This window comes from Ambystoma mexicanum, chromosome 7p (assembly GCF_040938575.1).
Source record: "Ambystoma mexicanum isolate Mex_15411 chromosome 7p, UKY_AmexF1_1, whole genome shotgun sequence".
NCBI classification, from domain to species: domain Eukaryota; kingdom Metazoa; phylum Chordata; class Amphibia; order Caudata; family Ambystomatidae; genus Ambystoma; species Ambystoma mexicanum.
This window is the reverse complement of record NC_090939.1, coordinates 924,907,289-924,928,593: the sequence shown is the minus strand read 5'-3', so window position 1 is coordinate 924,928,593 and position 21,305 is coordinate 924,907,289. Positions and strand designations below refer to the sequence as shown.

Here is a 21,305-nt window from a genome sequence, read left to right as displayed (position 1 = left end):
GAGGGCAATGCCCTTCGTATTTCTTTCTATAGGCCCAAAACGGCCACAAATTGATACGTTCTGTAGATGGGAAAGTTGGAAGGAAATATGGACACATTTAAACGAGGATAGAATTTCCACCACCACTGTCCTGGGAGTAAGATCACCAGGTCATGCTTCCTGGAGGCTCCTAAAACCTGCAAGGACCTTCATGTGAATGGTTGCAGAAGTGCGTGAGACAGGAATCCTCTTAAACTGAGGCTGGGCGCTTACTGGAATTCATCTGCATAATCCAGGCTTTGCAAGTCTTAGGTCAAAAGAGGGATGTAAAGTCTAGTTACCAAATTACATTTGTGGGTTTACCTCCTGTTCCTTTTTTGTTCCTCTACATCCCACTTCCACCAGTTATTTTATTTACATGTTTAGGGGAGTTCTACCTGCCTCCTTATGGCTGCTTCCAGGCATATTAACATTGAATATTAAAGCAAAAAAACATAATGACATATCACATAATACAAAAACAAAGAGGTGAAGGCTGGAAAGTTTACAATAAAACGTGAACCTCAGGCAATTGCACTGGGCAACACCCCAAACCATCGTTCTTCACCTGCCAAGTCATTACAGTAAGGGGAAAGATCATACGCAACTCATGCTTGGTACCACCCCCAAAAGGGCAGTCCAGCCCGAATTGCTAGGTCAGACCTCTTCTGCACAAGACCACAAGCATCCCCAGACATGTTTCAGCCTCATTGGACCGCATCAGTGAGGAATTGCTTGGGTCTCTAGGCCCAACAGGCACAGGACCCAAATCTGGGCATACCCGTCCCCGTCTGGGGGACTACAGCAAAATGAAAGAGGTGATGGCTGGAAGGTTTAGAATTAATCTTAACCTCTGGCATTGCTCTGGGCAACCCTCCAGACCATCGTTCTTCACCTGCCAAGACATTACAGTAAGGGTAAAGACCATATGCAAGTCATGCTTGGTCCCACCCCCAAAAGGACAGTCCAGCCCGAACTGCTAGGTCAGACCCCTTCTGCACGAGACCACAAGCATCCGCAGACATGTTTCGGCCTCATTGGGCTTCATCAGTGAGGAATAGCTTGGGTCTCTAGGCCCAACAGGCACAGGACCCACATCTGGGCATACCTGTTCACTCGTGGTGAGAAAGCAAAAACAAAGAGGTGATGGCTGGAAGGTTTAGACTGAATCTTAACCACTGGCATTGTTCGGGGCAACCCTCCAGACCATCGTTCTTCACCTGCCAAGCCATTACAGTAAGGGTAAAGACCATATGCAAGTCATGCTTGGTCCCACCCCCAAAAGGGCAGTCCAGCCCGAACTGCTTCATCAGACCCCTTCTGCACGAGACCACAAGCATCCGCAGACATGTTTCGGCCTCATTGGGCCTCATCAGTGAGGAGTAGCTTAGGTCTCTCGGGTCTGGGAATACCCAGGACGACAAAGCAAAAACAAAGAGGTGATGCTGGAAAGTTTAGAATTAATGTTAAACCTCTGGCAGTTGCTAAGGGCAACCATCAAGACCATCGATTTTCATCTGCCAAGCTGAAATAACATGACCTCAACAGCTGATACTAACGGAAACCAGCATCATGACCTCAAACAATAAAAGAAGCAATAGGTGAACAAGTATAGGGAAATGCAAGTGAAAAAAAAAAACACAAGCCACACTCAGGGAGATTCTAGTTCAGATGCATTTACCTTTGGGACCAAAACACATATATCCCAGCAGAGAAAATGTTTCATGACATGTTCCTACAGATGACAACATGACACGGATTAGCATAACATAGCACTGTGTAGAATACCACACTTGAGCGAGTGCAGCCTTTCAAAGCAGGGCCAAGCAACAATATATAATAGTGCAGACACATAACAAGACATACCACTACCCCTTCCCTGTGACAGTCGGGTGTCCTTTTTATACAGTGTATCATTTGATCTTTTTGTTCAATGATATTTGAGAATAAAAAACATAAAGTACTTTAGCAGAGACATTTGTGGAATGTAGACTAGGCTATTGTATGGCATTGTATTGTGGCCAAACAATACTTCTGAATCACAAAAGTCTCTGTAAATATAACATTCAAATACATCTTTTAGAGAGTTCATCAGTGAAATGTACCGACAACTTATGGAGGCGCGAAAACAGTAAGAGCCCGATTAATGGAATATTTGCCTGATTCAGAGTGACTTTGCACTGCTGAAAAGTGACTTTGCACTGCTGGCACAAACCTTGATTCATGGAACTGTGCAAAGTGTATTTTTGCAGTGCAAAGTCAGTGCATAGTCATTTTTGCAGTACAAAATGACTTTGCACAGACTTTGTACTGCAAAAATACACTTTGCACAATGCCATGAATCAGGGTTTGTGTCGGCGGTGCAAATCCACTTTTCAGCAGTGCAACGTCACATGGAAGGGGGCAAAAAAATTCCATGAATCGGGTCCTAAGTATTCTTACAGCATCATTATGAGTCTGGTGCTATTGGCAAAAGTTACAGTATCACCGAAATGTTGCCTGGGTGCAAGTGTAAAACATTTCCCAATTGCAAAAGGCGTTGTTACAGAAACCTTGCACTGTTGCAAGTGCAATTAGTACTAAGGCTTGAATTGACCTTATGCAAAATACATTATTTCAATGTTTTGTTGCACCTGGCAAAACTGACTATACATAGGGCAAACCTTGTTCTGGTGAAAAATGAATTGAATTAATTCGTTTTTTGAATTAAGGCAATTGTTGCCATTGTGCGAATTGCAACGTTTCTGTAATGCCACCTGTGGTATTTTAAATGCCGCCTTTGTTTAAAATGTAATACCACCAAATTATGAGTTGTAATCACATGGGATATTTACAAAAATGGGGTACCTATTAAGTACTGCGGTAGAGATTGTTGGCCCTATGCAGTACTTCTATACACCCCATGCTCAAATGCTGCTGCGATCTCAACTCATAATTAGCTGGATTCACACAGGGAAATGTTTAAAATACCACGATTTCACAGTTACCTCAAGACTCACAAATCCTCGCCCATTTTCCCTGTTTTTATACTTCTATATTGTCTGTTGCCATTCGCGCTCCGATCTACTTTAATCGTAGCCCAGCTCTGCATGAATTATTTGCCCTACTTTAATTGTGGTCCGCTCTATTTTGCTCCTCAACGCACTCGGATATTTGTTTCCCCCGTAGGATTTTTTTTGCCGTGCTTTAACTGTTACCTTATTTTATTTTGCGCCTTAGCATCCTAGCTTGTTCTTCCCAACACTAACACTATCTTCTTTACCCCCAAAACACACAGACATTTAAAATGCCTCCCTGCAGACCTCAGACAACAGAACTGTACACCTATACAACCAACTAACATACCACCACCCTGGCCAATGCACGCTGGCAACGCGGGCACTCAAGGCTCCCATCTGGACACAAATGCCTCTCTGCCCTCGACACAGACCACCTATGCACACAGTACCCGGTACTCCCGAACGGCACTCTTTTACCCAGGAGCAAAGAAGCCCCCCGGCAATGGCCCCCCTCTCCCCACTAACCTAACCACAGGCCTAGCCAGGATTGTGTAAAATGTGGGGCCTGAATCTAAGGTTGGTTGGCCCACCACAGAGAGCGCTGTTGAGTGGGCATTTACAGATTTTGGGCGGGCCTTGCTCGCTCAGGCCCTATCCGGTCTACGCCTATTACCTAACCCACCGATCTCTCCTTTAGATCCGCCAGAGCGCCTGGAGGCCACGTACGTGGCAGTGATGCATGGTACAAATCACAGTAACACAACGAAAAAATAAATATCCTGCCCAAAGGGCGGCATTCAAATCTTACACTGCACGCAAGATCACCCGCAGTTTGTGATGACACTTCACTGACAACACTGGCGCGGAGCGATCCACAAAAAACAACACTTACACGCGGGCGACCCTTTTCTTTTCTTCCCATAACATCGTTAAAATGCTGCGCCATAACCTGCATTTTCTCCCAGTGTTTGTTTAAACATTTTGGCACACTTTACAGTGGAAAATCTGAGAAACGTAGTCAAGGGATAAATATTTACTAAAACAAATTGTTCTGTTTGTTATATGTTATGTTTGTGAGAGCAGAAGTAGCAGCCGCGTCTGTGGAATCGCGCGGCGGGATACAGCATGATGATTTTTATTTACCTTTTAAGGGCAGGATTGAAGTTCTCCGACTGGTTCCCTTCTATCTTGCACGTCAAGTCTGGTTTTGTGGGTCTTGTGCAGACACCTCTCCAGTAATTCGTAGGCCCAGGCTGGAATGCAAAGGTAAACCGTTGGCAGATGTTTCGATTACCCAAACTCATATTCTGCTTGGGCGCTGTTGTTCAGAAGATATTACATCTTAGACCACTTACAAAGAACCTGTCACTGGAAAAAGGAATACGTAGCCTGTATGGATGAGGGACAGAACATATGATGGCAGCTACTACTTTAAAAGGGTCTCTCAATGAAATGTTACACACGCCCATAATCACTCAGAAGCGACAGTGTTGATATAGTCCCTCTTCCATTTCTGCTAATTGAAATGCCTGTACAAGTGTGCATGTACATGTGTGCGTGTGTGTTTGGGGTGGGGGGGCGGCAATGGGGTGGGAGTAGGGTGCTCCCACAGGTTACTGCATTTCTGATAGCTAGCCTTTTGACTTAGCATCATTAGTTTTGGCTATTAAATGGCACTTTAGCACCATCTATGAGCTGAAATTATTGCACTGGAGCACAGATAGCAAGAGGGTGGGTGCGCGGGGAGACACACAGCCTGTGGGCAGTGTCTGATTATTTCCCCACCTAGTAACTATCCAAAATCATGCTAAACCCTTTAGTCATTCCCACTCACTACCTGTCCCCAGCCAATACTGATCCTCTTGGAATCTCTTAGAGCTATTAGTAACATGTCTTTTAAGAGTTAATGGCTTTATTGTAATGCAAATGGTCTGTTGGGCTAATAGAAATGTCTTGCTTAAGTAACTTCATTTAAAACCAATATGTGTGTCCTCACATCTTTTCCTTTCATGAACCCCCGTCAAAAAGAAACATTGACAAAGCCAACAGTTTGTGCATGCATATCAGTATTAGATACACATTTTTAAGGCACTGACATCATATGCCCAGGTACTCGCACCAATTTGAAGTTGTTGATATGTTATCGCTCAATCGCACCATTATATCAGTGTCTGATCAATGCCTCCCTGATGCCTACACAAAAGCCAAACCTCTTGGCTTCGCCAATGCTTGTTCACACACCAGTATTATTAATCCAGAGGTTGTGAAGCCAGTGGCTACTCACTTAACTATCTCCGTAATGTGTATGTTGATTGAGTCATCCAGTGCACACTTTAAACTCAATTGCTTTTTGGTGCTACAAAAAGTAGTAGGAAAAGGTCTCCCGACTGACGAATGGATCACAATAAAAAGAAGCACCTGGGATGGAGAGTTAATACTTTCCCCAAATTATAGAAGAGCAAGATAAAAGTAGGGCTGTCCAGGTGTTAATCAACATAGAGAGGTGAGTGTGTGTTGAGCGGGGAGGGAACCATTGCCCTCAGACTCTGCATAAAACTTATGAAAAATGTGCTTTTTACAGCACATATTTGAAATAAATTGGCCAAAAGGCAATATAATGTGCACTCAGTACTGTAGGGAACAGAGGCAATGCTTGCCAACAATACACAGAAGGATTGTGTAACGCATCTCCATGCTGGCTGTGCTCAAAGAAAATCATTAGGCTTTGTCAAAACATGCCACATGCTAGTAGACCCCCTTTGATTGTTGGTTGTGGACAAAGATAATTATGTGACTTACTCAAAGAAATGTACTAGGCTAGTTCAAGAATATATGCCAGTGTTGCCACTCTAAAGCAAATGCTGAAGCTGCTGATTCCCCCTGTCCAGCCTCATGTTGCTCTCATATTGATCTTCCTGACTGCGTTTGGCCCCATGTCACCCTCACTCCCTTTGTTCTGGCCATGTTCCTCTCACTGCCCTAGTTCTACTGAATGTTTCTCTCAGTGCCTGATTCTGCCCAATGAGGCTGTCAGAGTTTGCGTTCTGCCCCATGTGTCCCTCACTGCTACACTTAAGCATCAATGTCACTCTCTGTGCCCTGGTGACAACTCATCATGTCTCCAGCCCCTAGGTCCGGCCCCAAGTGGCCCTGACTAACATACTTGTGTCCCAATGTTGCACACCGTGCTTATGTTTGATTTATATCTATTTAAAGATTTGCAATGTCAATTTCGATCAGAAATGACTGGAAATAACATATTTTCAGATGGCAAAGGTATTCTCTAGATGGGGTGCCTGTGCAGTAACACAATGATGAGAATAAATGTTGTGCCAACATATGAGGGTGTGAACAAAGTAGGACATAGACCAGCAACAAAATCAAACCATTAAAAAAAGGTGCGTTACAGAGATAACATTTATCTAGAAGGGCAAGTAAAGTAAAAAAAAAAAGTGGAGCACTGTACAAATATAAAAATTGACATGACTACACAGCACTGGAGGCACTGGTGTGATCAGGAAGGGAGAATGGGGTGGACAAAGTGACGTAATTTGCAAGTTGGTGAGGTTTAAAAGAAGCTTTGATGGAATCCACTGTCATAGTGGCTTTGATTGTGATGGGGAGCAGGTTCTAATGGAACACGGCAAGTAGGCAGAAAGAGCAGATAGCACGGGGAATGGGAAAGAGAGGTTGGTCAGGAGGAGCAGAGGAATGAGGAGGTAAGTAGACAGAGATTCAATCAGCCAGCTACTGTGGACAAAATCCATTGATAGCTTTGTGGAGAAGGAGGAGGAACTTGAAAAGGGAGTGGTTGAGCATGGAAAGCCAATCACCATGGTGTTGGTAGGTATAAGTGGGAAAGGATATGGGTAGGTTGTAAAGAGTGTGCCTAACGAAGTTGAGGACTTTGCCTAAAGGGAGGAAATAGTAGAGAGGAAGGCCAAAGAGTGTTCACAGGCAATAGTTGTGTTTGCAGGGCATGAGGGTGGAGATTACAGTTTTTGTAGAATGGTAAGCAATAAATGGACATGTTGTCCGAATATTTAGAGGTTAATACCAGGCAGCAAATAGTGATGTATTATTGCAGTCAGATGCTGTTATCACAGAGGACCCAAGGTTGCAAGTATTGGGCAAGGGAGCAGGAAGTTCACATGGTTTGCTCCATGTTGCAAACACTGCACTTGAAACTGCAGCATTGCTCTCTCTCTCTCTCACACACACGTTTTAATTTTTATTTCTACCTTGTCCATGGCTTTGCTCTTTTCCCTGATCTGGTTCTGGGCCCTCAAAAGCAATTGGACAGGTAAAGTGATTAATACTTAATGATTAATGCCTCTATGACCGCCAGCCTGGCCTCAGAGCTGCCAGAAGCATGGAAACTGTTCTCCTGAACACCTGGAAAGACTTTCTCCACCATCTTGACTCTAATCTCCCTTCTGTCCTCATTCTCCTTGATCTACCTTCTGCTTTTGACAAGGTTAACCATGCCATCCTGCTCAATCGTCTCCGGGACAACCTTGGTATTACTGATCAGGCTCGGGCCTGGTTTACCTCCTTTCTAAACGACCGGCCCTCTCATGTCCAACTGCGGCCTTTCCTTTCTTCTATCTCTCTCTCTAGTTGTGGTGTTCCCCAGGGGTCTATCCCCTCTCCCTGGATCTTCAACCACTACCTGGCACCTCTTGCCCACTGCATCGCTACTTTCTGCTCCAAATTTCAATGTTAGGCGGATGACACTCAGCTTTCTTTCAGGCTCCCGTCAGCCACCTCGGCTTCTTCTCTCATACCAGACTGTCTGGCCACAATTCGGGAAGGGTGTTCCGCCAATGATCTTTGCCTTAATGCCAGTAAGATTGAGATCCTCCTCATTGGGACACACACTCCCTCCTTTTCTCTCTCTCTCTCTCTCTCTCTCTGGCCACCCACTCTGCGTACTCTTCTGCTCCTTTCTGTGAGGCTAAGAAACTTGATGTCATTTGCGACTCCACCCTCTCCTTCTCTCCTCAAATCTCTGATGTCTCTAAGAAGTGAAACTATGAGCTGCACCTCCTCAGAGGTATTATTCCTTTTCTCACTTTCCCCCAGAAGCTCACTGTCTCCAGAGCTCTGTTCCTCTGTAGGCTGGACTATTGCAAGAGCCTCTTTCTAAATCTCCCTGCCTCTACTCTTTGATCTTTACAACTTATCCAGAACAGGACTGCAAGACTTGCCCTTGGCCTCAAGCCCAGGGATCGTATCTCTCCAGCTCTGAAATCTCTTCACTGGCTCCCTATGGCTTCAAGGATCAACTTCAAGACCCTCTGCATTGTCCACAAGGCTTTCCCTGGCCTGGGACTGCTCTACATCCAACTTTCTCTTCCAAAACATCTTTCGTCTTGAGCTCTTTGCTCATCCACCTCCAACTCTCTGAGGCTCAGACTCTTCTTCAAGCAGAGAGTTGGGGACAGATCTATCTCCTTGGCTGGGGCCTCCCTCTGAAACAGCCTCCCTGCCTCTCTCAAACTTGAGCAGAACCACCTCCCGTTCCTGAAGAAACTCAAGACCTTCCTTTTCGCTTCTGCTTTCTCTATTCCTCTCCCCTGCTGATGCACCTGCTGCATGCACTGGTCACCTGGGCACCCTCTATACTCGGGCCCATGCTCCTGCATGTCCAGTTGCCCTTTCACTGCCTCCAGGCCCCCCAGCACCATAGGGTCTCTATCTGCAAATCTACAGTCCCTTCTCTCTGCACTTATGAGGCCACTGTTGGCTGCACTTGTGAGTTAACTGCACTTCCCCCTTCCCCTCCACCCTGACACTTCTCCCCTTCCCTCTTCTGAGCACTTGCGCAATCTGAATGACACAAGGCCTAGTAAGATCGTTATTTCATCCTCCCTTGTTTCCCCCTCCCTGTCGTGTCGTACCTAGAAACACTTGTGTACAGACGCGTTATAAAAGCACATCATTATATCATATATCAATGCTTCCATCCATGACTCTTTCCTCTCCATGACTAATAACAGGACATACAAGTGCCAAAATTGATGTCCTCATGCCTTTTCTTGGCTGGGCTTCCAATGCATAACTTTCTGCTTGCAAGGATTGATGTCCTGCAGGCCCCCATGCGGGATGCTGTAGTTCAGGTTTACCCTGCGACCTACTGATAGAAAGCACTCTGCATGCAAGCAGTGGTGGGTTCTGCTTAATGGGAGGGCATCAAACTATCACCCATTAAGGAAGGCCACCAGTGGTCAGTAGGCTAGATGATTGAATGGGAAGCAATGAGAAAGAATAGGGCGGCGAGGGTGCAGCTGTACAGAAAAATGGTGGCAAAAGAAAGTGCCAAGGAGAAGAGCAATATAAAAGCGAGGCTGTGCAAAGTTCTCAAATTTCACTGTCGCACACTTCGTGAAGTTTGCAAAACTTTACAAACATCGTCTAGCTTCAACGCTTTTCAGCTGCACCATAAATGCAGACAGATCTGGTTTTGTGGGCATATAAATATGCATATTTATTTATTAGCATGTTAAAGGATGAGTTGGAGGTTCTGTGTTCTGTCTGCTCTGCTAACATTTGTAACCGAAGAGTACATTTTGACAATGCTACCCACTGAATAACGAAAGTGGGTGTGGAGCAATATTCCAGTGAAATACAGTGTGCTGAAATGATTTCTTATCAACCAATTACTTGAATGACTAAGATGACCATTCTATGGACTGCAGGTGGTAGGCCGCTATATAGTATACACTTCCACTTCCTGTTTTTCTCGCATGACTGGTCTGGGAGTGATTGTGAGCATGTTGGTATTTTGTTTGCTCGGACATTTCTTTGTTTCGTTGTGTGCGCAAGCGCGCCACTGCAGTGCCAAGCTCTTTGTTTTCCATTGGCAAGGATGGGGAAAATTGATGTACAACATGATTTACAAATCATTAAAAAGTGAAAAACATGATGCATTTCTTATACATCTTTTAGAATTGTTTGGACCATGTAAATGAAAACATGTAAACCATTTAATTTTTGTTTTATTTAGGCACATTTCTTATACTTATATATATTCAGTGAACATAAAGCTGTTAAAGGGACATTGTGGTTAAGTTGCCCTATTAGAAACCTATGAAATTCATTGAAAAAAACCTTTGTTAAAATTATGTTATGGTTTCAAGGTAAAATTGAAAAACCAAAGAAATGTGGCAGTTATGGTAAGCTATGCAACAATGAACCCATAACTAGTGCCACGACCATGCACTGCTAAGACTAACACCAAGGACATCAAAGATGACTTCAGAAATGGCATCATCAATGACATCACTGATGACATCACATATGACATTACTAGTCTGTACCAATCCTGATGGAAGGTCCCTAGAAGGGGTCCTGCTTAGAGTGTTACAATCAACATATGAAGGGTGATTGGTACACCTGTAATGAACTACTCTAAGTATCAGAAAATGTACTTGTTGAAACAGAAACTGTCTACTGAGGTGTTGTTTTTAATACAACAATCTAATAATACATAAACAGAGACAAGTACTGCAGCATGGGCCATAGAAGTAGAATATTCTTAATCTGGTATTTTTGGCCAGTAGAATCATAAATCCAAGACTATCAGAATATTGACTAATGTTGACCTTGGAATCAACAGCTGATAATACAAGAATTACTACACACGCGTGTTAGTACAGAGAGTATATTCCCAGCACCAATGCATACAAATGTGAGGCACATACAGGAAAACTATTCTAAGGAAGAAACACATACTATGGACCAGAAGATGAAAGAAAGATTACATACAGTCATTATGTATAAAAAATTGCTTTATCTGTGTGGGGCCTTCTTATTGTTGCATGCATGTACACTATGAGCTCAGGCCAAACCCTAAGCAAAGTAACTTAAGAACATAGCAAAGGGTTAGGATCTAAATAAACAGCGCCTTTAGAGTATGTGTATCATGTTTTCAATGCAGAATGACCAGATCAAGCCCTCTCCTTAAAATGTATACTATCAATGAACAAAAACAACTTCCCAGGATATGGGATGCCATCTGCGACATATTATAAAATCACCTCTTTTTGCCACCTCTGAAATAAGAGACTGTGACCGGTTTTCTTCCACAATGACTTGACACACAGTGGCGGCAACAGCCAGCAGTCTAACAGCCCTGGAGTCCCAGAATTCTTCTCTGTTGTCCACTAGAGGATCTTCCAGTACCACCAGAAAGAAGGAAGCTCTGTTACTGACTTTACCAGAATCAAAAAGCAGACCTCAAGGGCCCGACAATGTTTTCACTATTGATCAGGACAATGACCACATTGTAATCTGTGAGCTCTGCTAAAATCATAAACATGATGGGAATCCAGGCACACATTATGGTGACAGGGGACTGTAGATCCACTTGGAAAACTGTCCAAATTAGCATGTACCCAAGCACATATTTTTCAACAGTTGCTGTGCCTGATCTTCACAGAACACCTTGTGATAATCGGAAAAGCACTAATGGAGTCAAACATGCGCCCTATTAATGCGACAATGGAATTGTGGACTAGTAACTTGGGAACAGACTGCCTGCGGATAACTGCACGTTGGGCTTCTTTTAAGCATGGCCACTTAAACCCCACTACCTTAAGTGCTATACTGTAAAAACATCACAAGCAAAGAACATTTTCGATTTTTGCCAGGGGCAGGCACCCATAGCAGCAAACATTCTGGCAGTATTTAAAGCCAAGGTTTTGGATGTCTTATACCAAAAGAATTGACTGTTGGTTTTGTTGTTAGTGACAACAAGAGTAACATTGGGATCTATGTTCAAATAACGAAAAAAGACAAGGCCCAAAACGACAACAAAAACATTCTTTGAATTTCGAAAATGTTTTTTCATTTCTTTGCAATTCTTTTCCTTTTTTAATGTGGAGGGAGATCCCTCGCAACCTCTCTACCACCCCCCCTCCTTTTGTATTCTCTAACACAGCTCGCCATCTATTTATTTTGAAAAAATGTGCAAACATACCAAAAAATCATATTTAAAAAATGTGGTGTTTTTTGGCCTCATTGTTTTGCCGCTCGTTGTTTCTAAGCGATGCTGTAACATTGTGTATGAAATTGTAGATGGAATCTACCACCGAGTTCCATGTTTTGTGCAATGCTTGAACCTCTTAGTGGAGGACTTTCTCACAAAAGACACAGAGGTTGCCAACATAGTGGTGTGTTGTCATTTCAGCCAATCAGTGAAAAGCTTTGAAGACACTGAGAAGATTGCAAACTGCAATTGGCCTTCCCCTGCTCGGCTTTGTGCGGAGGTTTCTACTCAATGGAAGTCAACCCTACATTTGCTCAATGCCTCTTTGAACAGCAAAAAGCTGTCAACGAGTATGCGATACAGTGAAAGGTGAAGCAAAGTTATCCATGTCTTTGACTCTTAGGCAATGAGGTCTTTGGAAATGGCTTTTCCAGCTTCTGACACTATTTGAAATTGCTGCAAAACTGTCAGCAATGAAAAGACAACCACCAGTGATGAGATCCATGGGATGCATGCGCTCAAAGACTGGTTTGCGAAAATGGGCCAGGAAATTAGGAAATGGAGGATTTTGAAGTCCTGGGTCTGGGCAACATCAAACATTCAAACATTAGTGGTTAAAAAAATGCCAAGATCAGAATAGACATGCTCGGCTTTGAGGAGTTCTTCCGTGACGCATTTTTAAACCCATGCTACTGGCAAGATATAATATATGGATTGCGGACCGAATTGAGGCACATGATAGGTAGATGTGTTACTTGCAACTTCCCTTACGCTGTACAGGGCAATTCCAGTAGCTCCACCACCACTCCCACCAAACGTCCAGGACAGTGGGAATGGATCTATATCATAAATCTGCATGTTGAAGGCTGACACAACAAAAAAGGCTACTTTTTTAAGGCTTTTTTCCGTGGCTTCAACAGGCAGGATTATGACAATTTTGGGGGTTTGCCCCCCAGACCTCTCTGGAAGCTGCTTCCTCACCCGCCCCCTGCTCCCACCTTCTCCTTTCCATCAGAACACCCTTGGCTCCCCTGCCTCCTACATTCCCCACCACAACAATGTTTCCCCCATCACTCCAACCATCCCAAAAATACACACACAGACACACACTCTCAAAAATACTTACCTGCTCCTCAAGACTTCCCTCTTCCTGCCGCACACGTCAGCACCTGAGCTTTGGTCGGGGCAGGCAGCCTTCACTATTCTGTCTTTTTTGCCCATGATCATGGGCAAAAGACATAACAAGGTAGCAATCCTCAGCTTGTACAGTGTCTCCTCACTCTGTAACTAGTGAGCACAGAAGCACACGTTCAAGTCTTCCTCTACTCTACAGGAGCTTTCCAATTTCAGTGTGAAGTAGGGAACCCTATTTAGAAAGGTTTAGCCAAAGTTATATACAACACACAGCCATCGTAACAATTAGCCCGTGCCAAGGACAGTAGAGGGAAGGCTTGATCAGCAACATGCAGATAATGAACTGTTTCTATACTTGGAAAGCCTCAGCTTTATGGCGTAGCAGAATAGAGCAGGGACCAACATTAAGCAGGCTGACAATCAAATATATTGTGTGCCCCAGCCAGCCTCAACTCTGAACATGTTTTTAGTGATGTAGGCTCAATCATCATAGAAAGAAGAACATGTCTGTCTGCCAAAAATGTATGCCCCCTGCTTTTCCGGAAGATAACCCAGCACTTCCTTGCCCTGCACTGGACCTATTCTGCCAGGTGAGGGTAGGGTGCAATCACATTTGTGTGACCTTGAACTTGTTCCTGATGCTACTGGCTAAGATGACGAGTATGCAGAGGATGGCATAACCACCCACTAGTACTGCTTGAGCCTGATGCACCAGAGAGACTAGGGTAGGAATTTCTATGTTAATGCAGCTCAGTTGTGTAAGTTATTCCTTCCCCAAAAATCATAGTTTTTTATTACTAGATCATTTATTGTTCAGGAAATGCTTGATACATACATGGGAATGCAGAGCCTAACCCTAGCGACACACAACACACAGCACTACAACAACGGAAAGTCACTTTCCTGGGGTTGAGTGGATGTCTTCCTACAAACAGAAGCTTCCCTTCCGTGAGGACGCATGGAAAAACTGTTCTTTCAACAGCAAAGCTATGTTAGATATTTGATTTGATATCTTTGTTTACATATTATTTAAATGCACTCTGTTTTTTAACCCAAAGCAAGTATTTCAAGTAATGTGCTCAGTGACATTGTGATGAAAAGGAAATTGAATCTAAGTACTCACTTCACAAATCAGCCTATCGGAGCTATGTAGACCCACACCACTAACCAACCCAGTAGCCCGCATGACTTACACCCTACGACACCATGCATCCACACAACACTCATCTTTATATTGTGATACTCGTATAGTTGCTCCTGTTGTAAGGATCTGCTCGCTGCCACACCCAGGGTTGAGCATGGTGAGACCATACACCACACTTTGTTTTGCCACCCAGGCTGATGGCTTGAATCATGACAGATGTTGCCCCATTCCTGCAGTGCGTTGTTAAGAAACCCGAGCATGTGATGTCATCTGGCTAGAAGTGTTTCCATATGTTCCCACAACGGTGTGTTCTCCTCACTGCTATTGTGTCTTATGCCGATGATTGATCATTGATGTTCGTCCACTGTTCACTGATTTGGAATGTATCCCTGATTGCTTGTCGTTCCTCCTGCCTGTTTGCAACCTTGCTTGTTGTTTCCTAGCCTTTCATCTCAGCTCCCCTGCAGCTCTCTTCCGCCTGCCGAAATGTGTGAACCCTCCAGTGTGGTTGCCACTTGATCGCTTTTGAACGCCATCTGTGAGGTTCACCTAAGGGTGGGAGTGTGGGTGCGGGTATTGTTTTTTTCATTCTGATACTTTCTGGCTGCCAGCTTTTTCCAGCTTCATGTCCACCTGGCTAAGTTCAAACCTGCCCTTCTTGCTCTCCTGGATTCTTTTAATTGACTCCTAAGTAAACCCTGCATCGTCCATCCCCTGTGTTTTTCCACTGGAAAGGTCTTGGTTGGGACTATGATTGGAAAAGGCAATGCATTGTGTTGTTGTTAGCAGGCTCCCCACAGGATCACTAAAGAAAGCATGAGCATGGATAGCACTAGATGACAAGACATTGTGGGGTTACGCTGATGGTTTCGAGCACTGCAACTCTGCACTAATAACTATGGGTGTGCGAAATTACTTTGGATGAAGGGAACTTGGGGAATTCTGCCTTCAATTTAAGTTTTATGGATTCTGTGTGCCAAAACCAAGGCATACTAAACCCCAACTATGTGTCTTTCACTTACAATGTATTCATAGTTTTGCTATTGTGTAATAATTTTGACCTTGAAATTACAGCAACATTATGAATATTTCATACAAGAAGAAGCAGATTCTTGTGCATTCACCCACCATTTTTAATAGGTGTATGAGTAATTAATAATTAACCGGTTTACTGTTGTTATATTGATTAGAAGGGCTGTGGACTTTGTATGTGGATCTCCAAGTGACTTCGAATTTCTGATTCCTTCCCCCACTCCCGGAATTATTTTCTCATTTTGGACCATTCCCGCATAATTTATGTTTCCTATAGCGGGCCATCGTGCCAGCTTGAAGAATAGGTCCCCTTTGCGCGTCCATATTTAGTTTACCAGTTTGGTTGGATACCTACACAGGTACTTGTATTGTGGTGACCTTGTTGTGTGGATTCCCAGTTTTTAAAAAATATTACTAACGGCTTGTCAATTCTTTTTCAGCTATGGGTAGAAAGGTACCTGTTTTTTTTCCTCTCCACCTCCTTGGGTATCAGCTAATAACACAGTCTTTGAGTCCCCTTCCTCGTGGATATCAAAGGGGGTTTGTGAGGGCGATAGTCATGGCATTAAGTCCACCTACCAGTACAATGAGCTCAACATCATAACATGGCAAATGTCTCAAGAGGGTGCAAACACATTTGTTTGTTTGTTTGTTTGTTTATTCACTTAATTACGCGTACCAGACTCAGAGGTAATAGGGCGCAACAATATGCAGATGCAAAGCTTACATAGTTATACAATGTATGGAGATAAGCAAATATAATAGCAGTTACAGTAGATACAGAGCGCAGATCAGAGTGCAAATAGGAAGCTATATAGTTACAATAATATCTAATGTACAAATATATAATTCAAGGATTATTCGCTCTGTGGAGCCCTCAGACTCACAGGTAGAGTAGAGACATAAATGGCTATAAGTTTCAACAGTAGACAATGTTCAAATATACAAATTACAAAATGCTCCACTACCATGTAGCAATAGACTCACAATTGGAGCAGATTCCACTTGTGTTTCAAAGGTAGCATGCCGTTATGTAAAGGATAATGGGTGAGCGGCCAAAAGGGGTAGGAGACTATGGGTTGATCGAGATGATATGTTTGATAACATTTTTACTAAAGTGTAGGAAAGGTTGGTCCCTACGCAGGTCTTGAGGAATAGTATTCCATAGTTTCGCTGCCTTTACAGGGAAACTATTGCCACCAATAGCGGTGAGTCTAAATCTAGGTATAGTCAGACAATTAGTATTGCCAGCTCTAGTTGGCCTGGTGGAGATTCTTCTTTGGAATTTATCTGACAGGTAGCTATAGGCAGCATTGTTAAGGGCTTTGTGCGAGTGTCTTAAGCTAAATTTTATTGCCTGTGGATAGCCATTTATGTTGGCGTCTGAGGGATGAAATATGAGTTCTTTTACTAGTATTTATGTTGGCGTCTGAGGGATGAAATATGAGTTCTTTTATTAGTACCTAGGGCTGCTCTTAAGGCATTGTTTTGTAATATCTGGTGCTTCCGAATAGTAGTTTTACTGGCCCCACTGTAAAGGGCGTTATAATAGTCAATTCTGGAGAGTATTAAGGCTCTGGCCAGAATCAGACAACTATCCTCCGAAAGGAAGGGTTTACCTGCTCTTAGCAACTTGCAGGTGTGAGCCGTGGATGAATTAGGGATTTTAATTGTTTGTCAAAAGACAGTATGCAATCCAAATCGAAACCAAGGGTTTTTCCCTCCTTGGAGTCGTTGATAGTATTCCCGTCGATATTAAATGAGGCAAACTACTGCCCTAGTTTTTTGATGTTGGCCTGTGAACCCAATATCAACAGCTCAGTCTTATCATCGTTCAAGCATAGGCCATGAGTGGCCATCCATGCTTGGATGATAAGATATACCTTGTTCACCAACTATGTGTCCTTACTGTGATCCCCAGAAAGCGGGAGGAGAATCTGATTGTCGTCTACATAGTTCATGTAGGTGACACCCAGAAGGTCCAGATCATCAAACAACGGCTTGGTGAAAATATTGTAGAGCGTTGGCGAGACACAGGAGCCCTGCGGAACACCGCACTGAATAGGGGTCGGGTCAGCGGCTGGCGATGGGGGGAAAACTCTCATCGTTCTCTCGCTCAGGAAGGATTCAATCCATCGGATAGCTTCCTGGGAGAAGTGGGCAGCTGAGTCAAGGTGTCTGCAGAGGACCTTATGATCGACCAGATCAAATGCGACTGAGAGATCAAGTAAGAGCATAAGTATTGTCCCTCCTTTGTCTCTCAGCTCGTCTATTTGTGATTTAAAATCAATTAAGGCTGTTTCTGTTCCGTGTAGTGAGCGGAAGCCAGATTGTCTCTTGCCTACCATTCAAGATGTTGTTGAATTTGATTATAGGCAGCTTTGTCCAATATTTTAAGTAGAAATGGAACCGTGGTGATGTGACGGTAATTGGTCGGGATGAGGGGATCTAGTGTCTGTTTCTTGAGGTGAGGGAGCACCCAAGATTGTTTAAGATTGGCCGGGATGGTACCTGATGCAAAGGAGGCATTGATTAGTTTAGTAATGAATGGAGATAATTCTATAGCAGCATCTTTTATAAATTGTGCTGGACAAATGTCGCCTTTGCAGTTGGAGGGCTTCAGTGACAGGATTATTTTTTCTACTTCCAGAATAGACATTTTAGAAAAATGGAATGTATTATTGTGTGCTGTCAGTGATGCGCGAGGCAGAGGGTTTTTTGACGAGCACTGTAGATTTAATGCTTCTTTTTTCTGCTGAATTTTGTTTTGGAGCATGTTAATTTTGTTAGCTAGCGCCTGTTGGATGTCTGCACACCAGGTTTTGTCTTTTGTGCAGATATCAGGCATCGCTATTGGAGATTCTAATTCTTTTAGAATAGAGAAAAGTTCTTTCATACTGGAGTTTGATTTAGCAATACGCTCATCGTAAGAATTACGTTTGGCTCAGCAAAGTTCCTTCTTGTGCTGCGAGGAGAGTGAAGTTAGTTTAGTTTTATTCTCGATAGAGGGGCAAAGTCTCTAATTGGTTTTACTCTTTCTCTTCAAGGTGCGAAGGTCTTTGAGTTGTGGCGTAAACCATTTGTTAAGGTGGGCTCTTGGTTTGCTGGCTCTTAATTTAAAGGGGACAATCTTATCCAGAGTGGTGAGCATAATGTTATTATATTCATGGACTAGGGTGCTCGGGTCAAGATTTTCAGACAAAGCGTTAAGAGTAGGGAGGATAGTATTTGTAGGATAGGATTTGTATTAAAAAAATACATAAAAGCTGTTACCTCACAGTAGCAACACAAAAGTTGAAAGAAGGAAAATAGAATCTCACTGTCTAGTTACAAATAAATGTAACCATAAATAAAATATATTAACATGGGAAACATTTAAAGGGAAAACACCAGCCCTGAGGAAGGCACTGTTGAGCCTCTCTTTAAAACACTCTATCATGCCAAGCGGGTTTTGGACTTTGCATAACTTCCTGCGTATTTTCTTCCACAGTCCCTGCTGGCTTTGGCGGTGGCTGGCCTGGCAGTGGGTTGGTGCCAGTGTAACTTGGAGGTTGGTCACTGCAGGCTAGTGCATCATCTTAAGATACAGTTCCTGCACTCGTGTAAACTTCTTTTGGCGCAGTGACCTCCCTGCACTGCCAGAAGATTCCAGCTCTGACTCCTGATTTCCATATAGGAAAAGGAACTAGGTGTGCATGACCTTTAGGATATAGTATAGCACACTTTTGAGTTTATGGCTATTTTAGAGTCTACAGATAGTTTAGAGATTAGTGTTTTTTTAGAGCTTGAAAGGAGAAGTTCGCAGAGAAATTCTATTGGCCCAATGGATAGCGCATGTATTTTTTAGCATATTTAGCTTGTAATGATGCCAGCTTTATGGGCGGTCTTATGATGTACTGCTGCGAGGGCACTTGAACTTAAAGCGATAGGTCAACGGATAAGATTAGCACAAGATGGCGGCTTCTAACCCGTGAGTTTCGCATGTGTAAATGTCAGAAATTCAAAGGTAAAACGCATAGGGCACTTTTTTTTCGGCTTGATCGAATTATGCTAAAGAATACATGCCTATCCATTGCGCCAATATAATTTCTGAGCGAACTTCCCCTTTAAGTGTAGAGTTTAGAGTGTTTGGTTTTCCGAGTTTATTGTTTAGATTTTAGGCAGAGTTTAGAGTTTGGAGTTTGAGTTGAGCTTTTAGAGTTTAGAGTTAGAATTTCGGTTATAGAGTTTAGTTTTGAAAAATAAGTTAAAGTTTACATGAGACAAAGATTTCACAATTAACCTGCCCTCCCTTGCCACCACTTCCTGCTCCGTTTTCAGACCTAGGTTTCGCAGCAAGGTTTTTAGCATTTGGTAATGTCCCCAAATGTGGCTATACATGTTTGAATGCAATTTAGCAAATAATAAGCTTCTCAAATGGGTCTTTACTTTTCAATTCATGAGCACAACTGTATTGATGAGAGCTTCTACATGCACAAACATGGGTACAATGATTTTTAGCATCAAACATAATTGGCATGAAATGTCATGCACTTGAATGGTAATGGTAATATACCTTGTCTCCAGTGCAGGTGGAAAAATCCCAGCAAACCTTTAAACTTCACATAGTGTTGAGGTCGGGAACTTTGCACAATTATGCTGGTGGTAAAATACATTGCACTCCCCAACAATGAAGGGGAATGAGAGCCATTCTTACAGTGAAATTCAGGGCTGTTTTGAAGTGTCTGATAGAATGTGATCTTCTCATGTGTAATGATAAGCTGTTCCAGAATATATTACCAATGATTGAGAAGTGTGTTTTATCCCAGCTCGTGCAGTTTAAGTTGGGACCAGGAAAAGTTTTGAGATGCTGGATCCCCTGGTTCCCGACCTCACATAGTGTTGAGGTCGGGAACTTTGCACAATTATGCTGGTGGTAAAATACATTGCACTCCCCAACAATGAAGGGGAATGAGAGCCATTCTTACAGTGAAATTCAGGGCTGTTTTGAAGTGTCTGATAGAATGTGATCTTCTCATGTGTAATGATAAGCTGTTCCAGAATATATTACCAATGATTGAGAAGTGTGTTTTATCCCAGCTCGTGCAGTTTAAGTTGGGACCAGGAAAAGTTTTGAGATGCTGGATCCCCTGGTTCCCGACCTCACATAGTGTTGAGGTCGGGAACTTTGCACAATTATGCTGGCGGTAAAATACATTGCACTCCCCAACAATGAAGGGGAATGAGAGCCATTCTTACAGTGAAATTCAGGGCTGTTTTGAAGTGTGTGATAGAATGTGATCTTCTCATGTGTAATGATAAGCTGTTCCAGAATATATTACCAATGATTGAGAAGTGTGTTGTATCCCAGCTCGTGCTTTGGAATAGTATTTGTATTTGTATTTGTATTTTGTTTATTTGTATTGCGCACCTAGCCCACAGGCATCTGGGTGCAATTTGTAAGGGTACGGTTACGTAGGTTTACATTTAATTCATGATACAAGCAGGAACATCATATTACATATAAAGCACACTTTTACATATACACATTACACATTTCAATATATGTACACTTCTTTAACATGCATAGCGAAGGCTCAGATGGGAGAGCGTGCTAGGTGTGGGCAGTGAGTCTAGTGTTGGTTAGGCTGGTCCTTTGCTGCAAGCCATGTCTTGACCTTTCCTCTGAAATAATTGAAAGACGGTTCTGATCTAAGGGAGTTAGGTAATGAGTTCCATAGCTTGGTGGCTAGCACAGGGAAACTGCAGCCCCCGCTTTCTGCGGTTTGAATCTAGGCAACAGATTACTTGGGCTGCTTGTTGGGGGCGGTCAGAGGAAGTGGGTGTGAATCGATTGGATAGGTAAATTGGAGCTTTATTGGCAAGACATTTATGTGTAAGTGGCAAGGATTTGAGGGTCATTCTTTGAATGACTGATAGCCAATGTAGGCTTCGGCTAGTAGCAGATATATGGTGCTTTCTCAGGATGTTGAGGGCTAACCTGATG

At 43.2% G+C, this 21,305-nt stretch overlaps 1 protein-coding gene across 2 annotated transcripts in view; it reads right to left on the bottom strand.

Annotated features, from left to right (window-relative positions):
- The window catches only part of FILIP1L (filamin A interacting protein 1 like), a 1,652,893-nt gene that overhangs the window by 1,132,858 nt on the left and 498,730 nt on the right, over positions 1–21,305 (bottom strand). The window contains exon 3 of one of the 2 annotated variants that reach the window (XM_069637213.1): positions 4,161–4,270. The exons of the other annotated variant lie outside the window; for it this stretch is intronic. The gene's annotated coding sequence lies outside the window, so the exon portion shown is untranslated. The remainder of the gene's footprint in view (positions 1–4,160; positions 4,271–21,305) is intronic. 2 annotated transcript variants of the gene reach the window in all.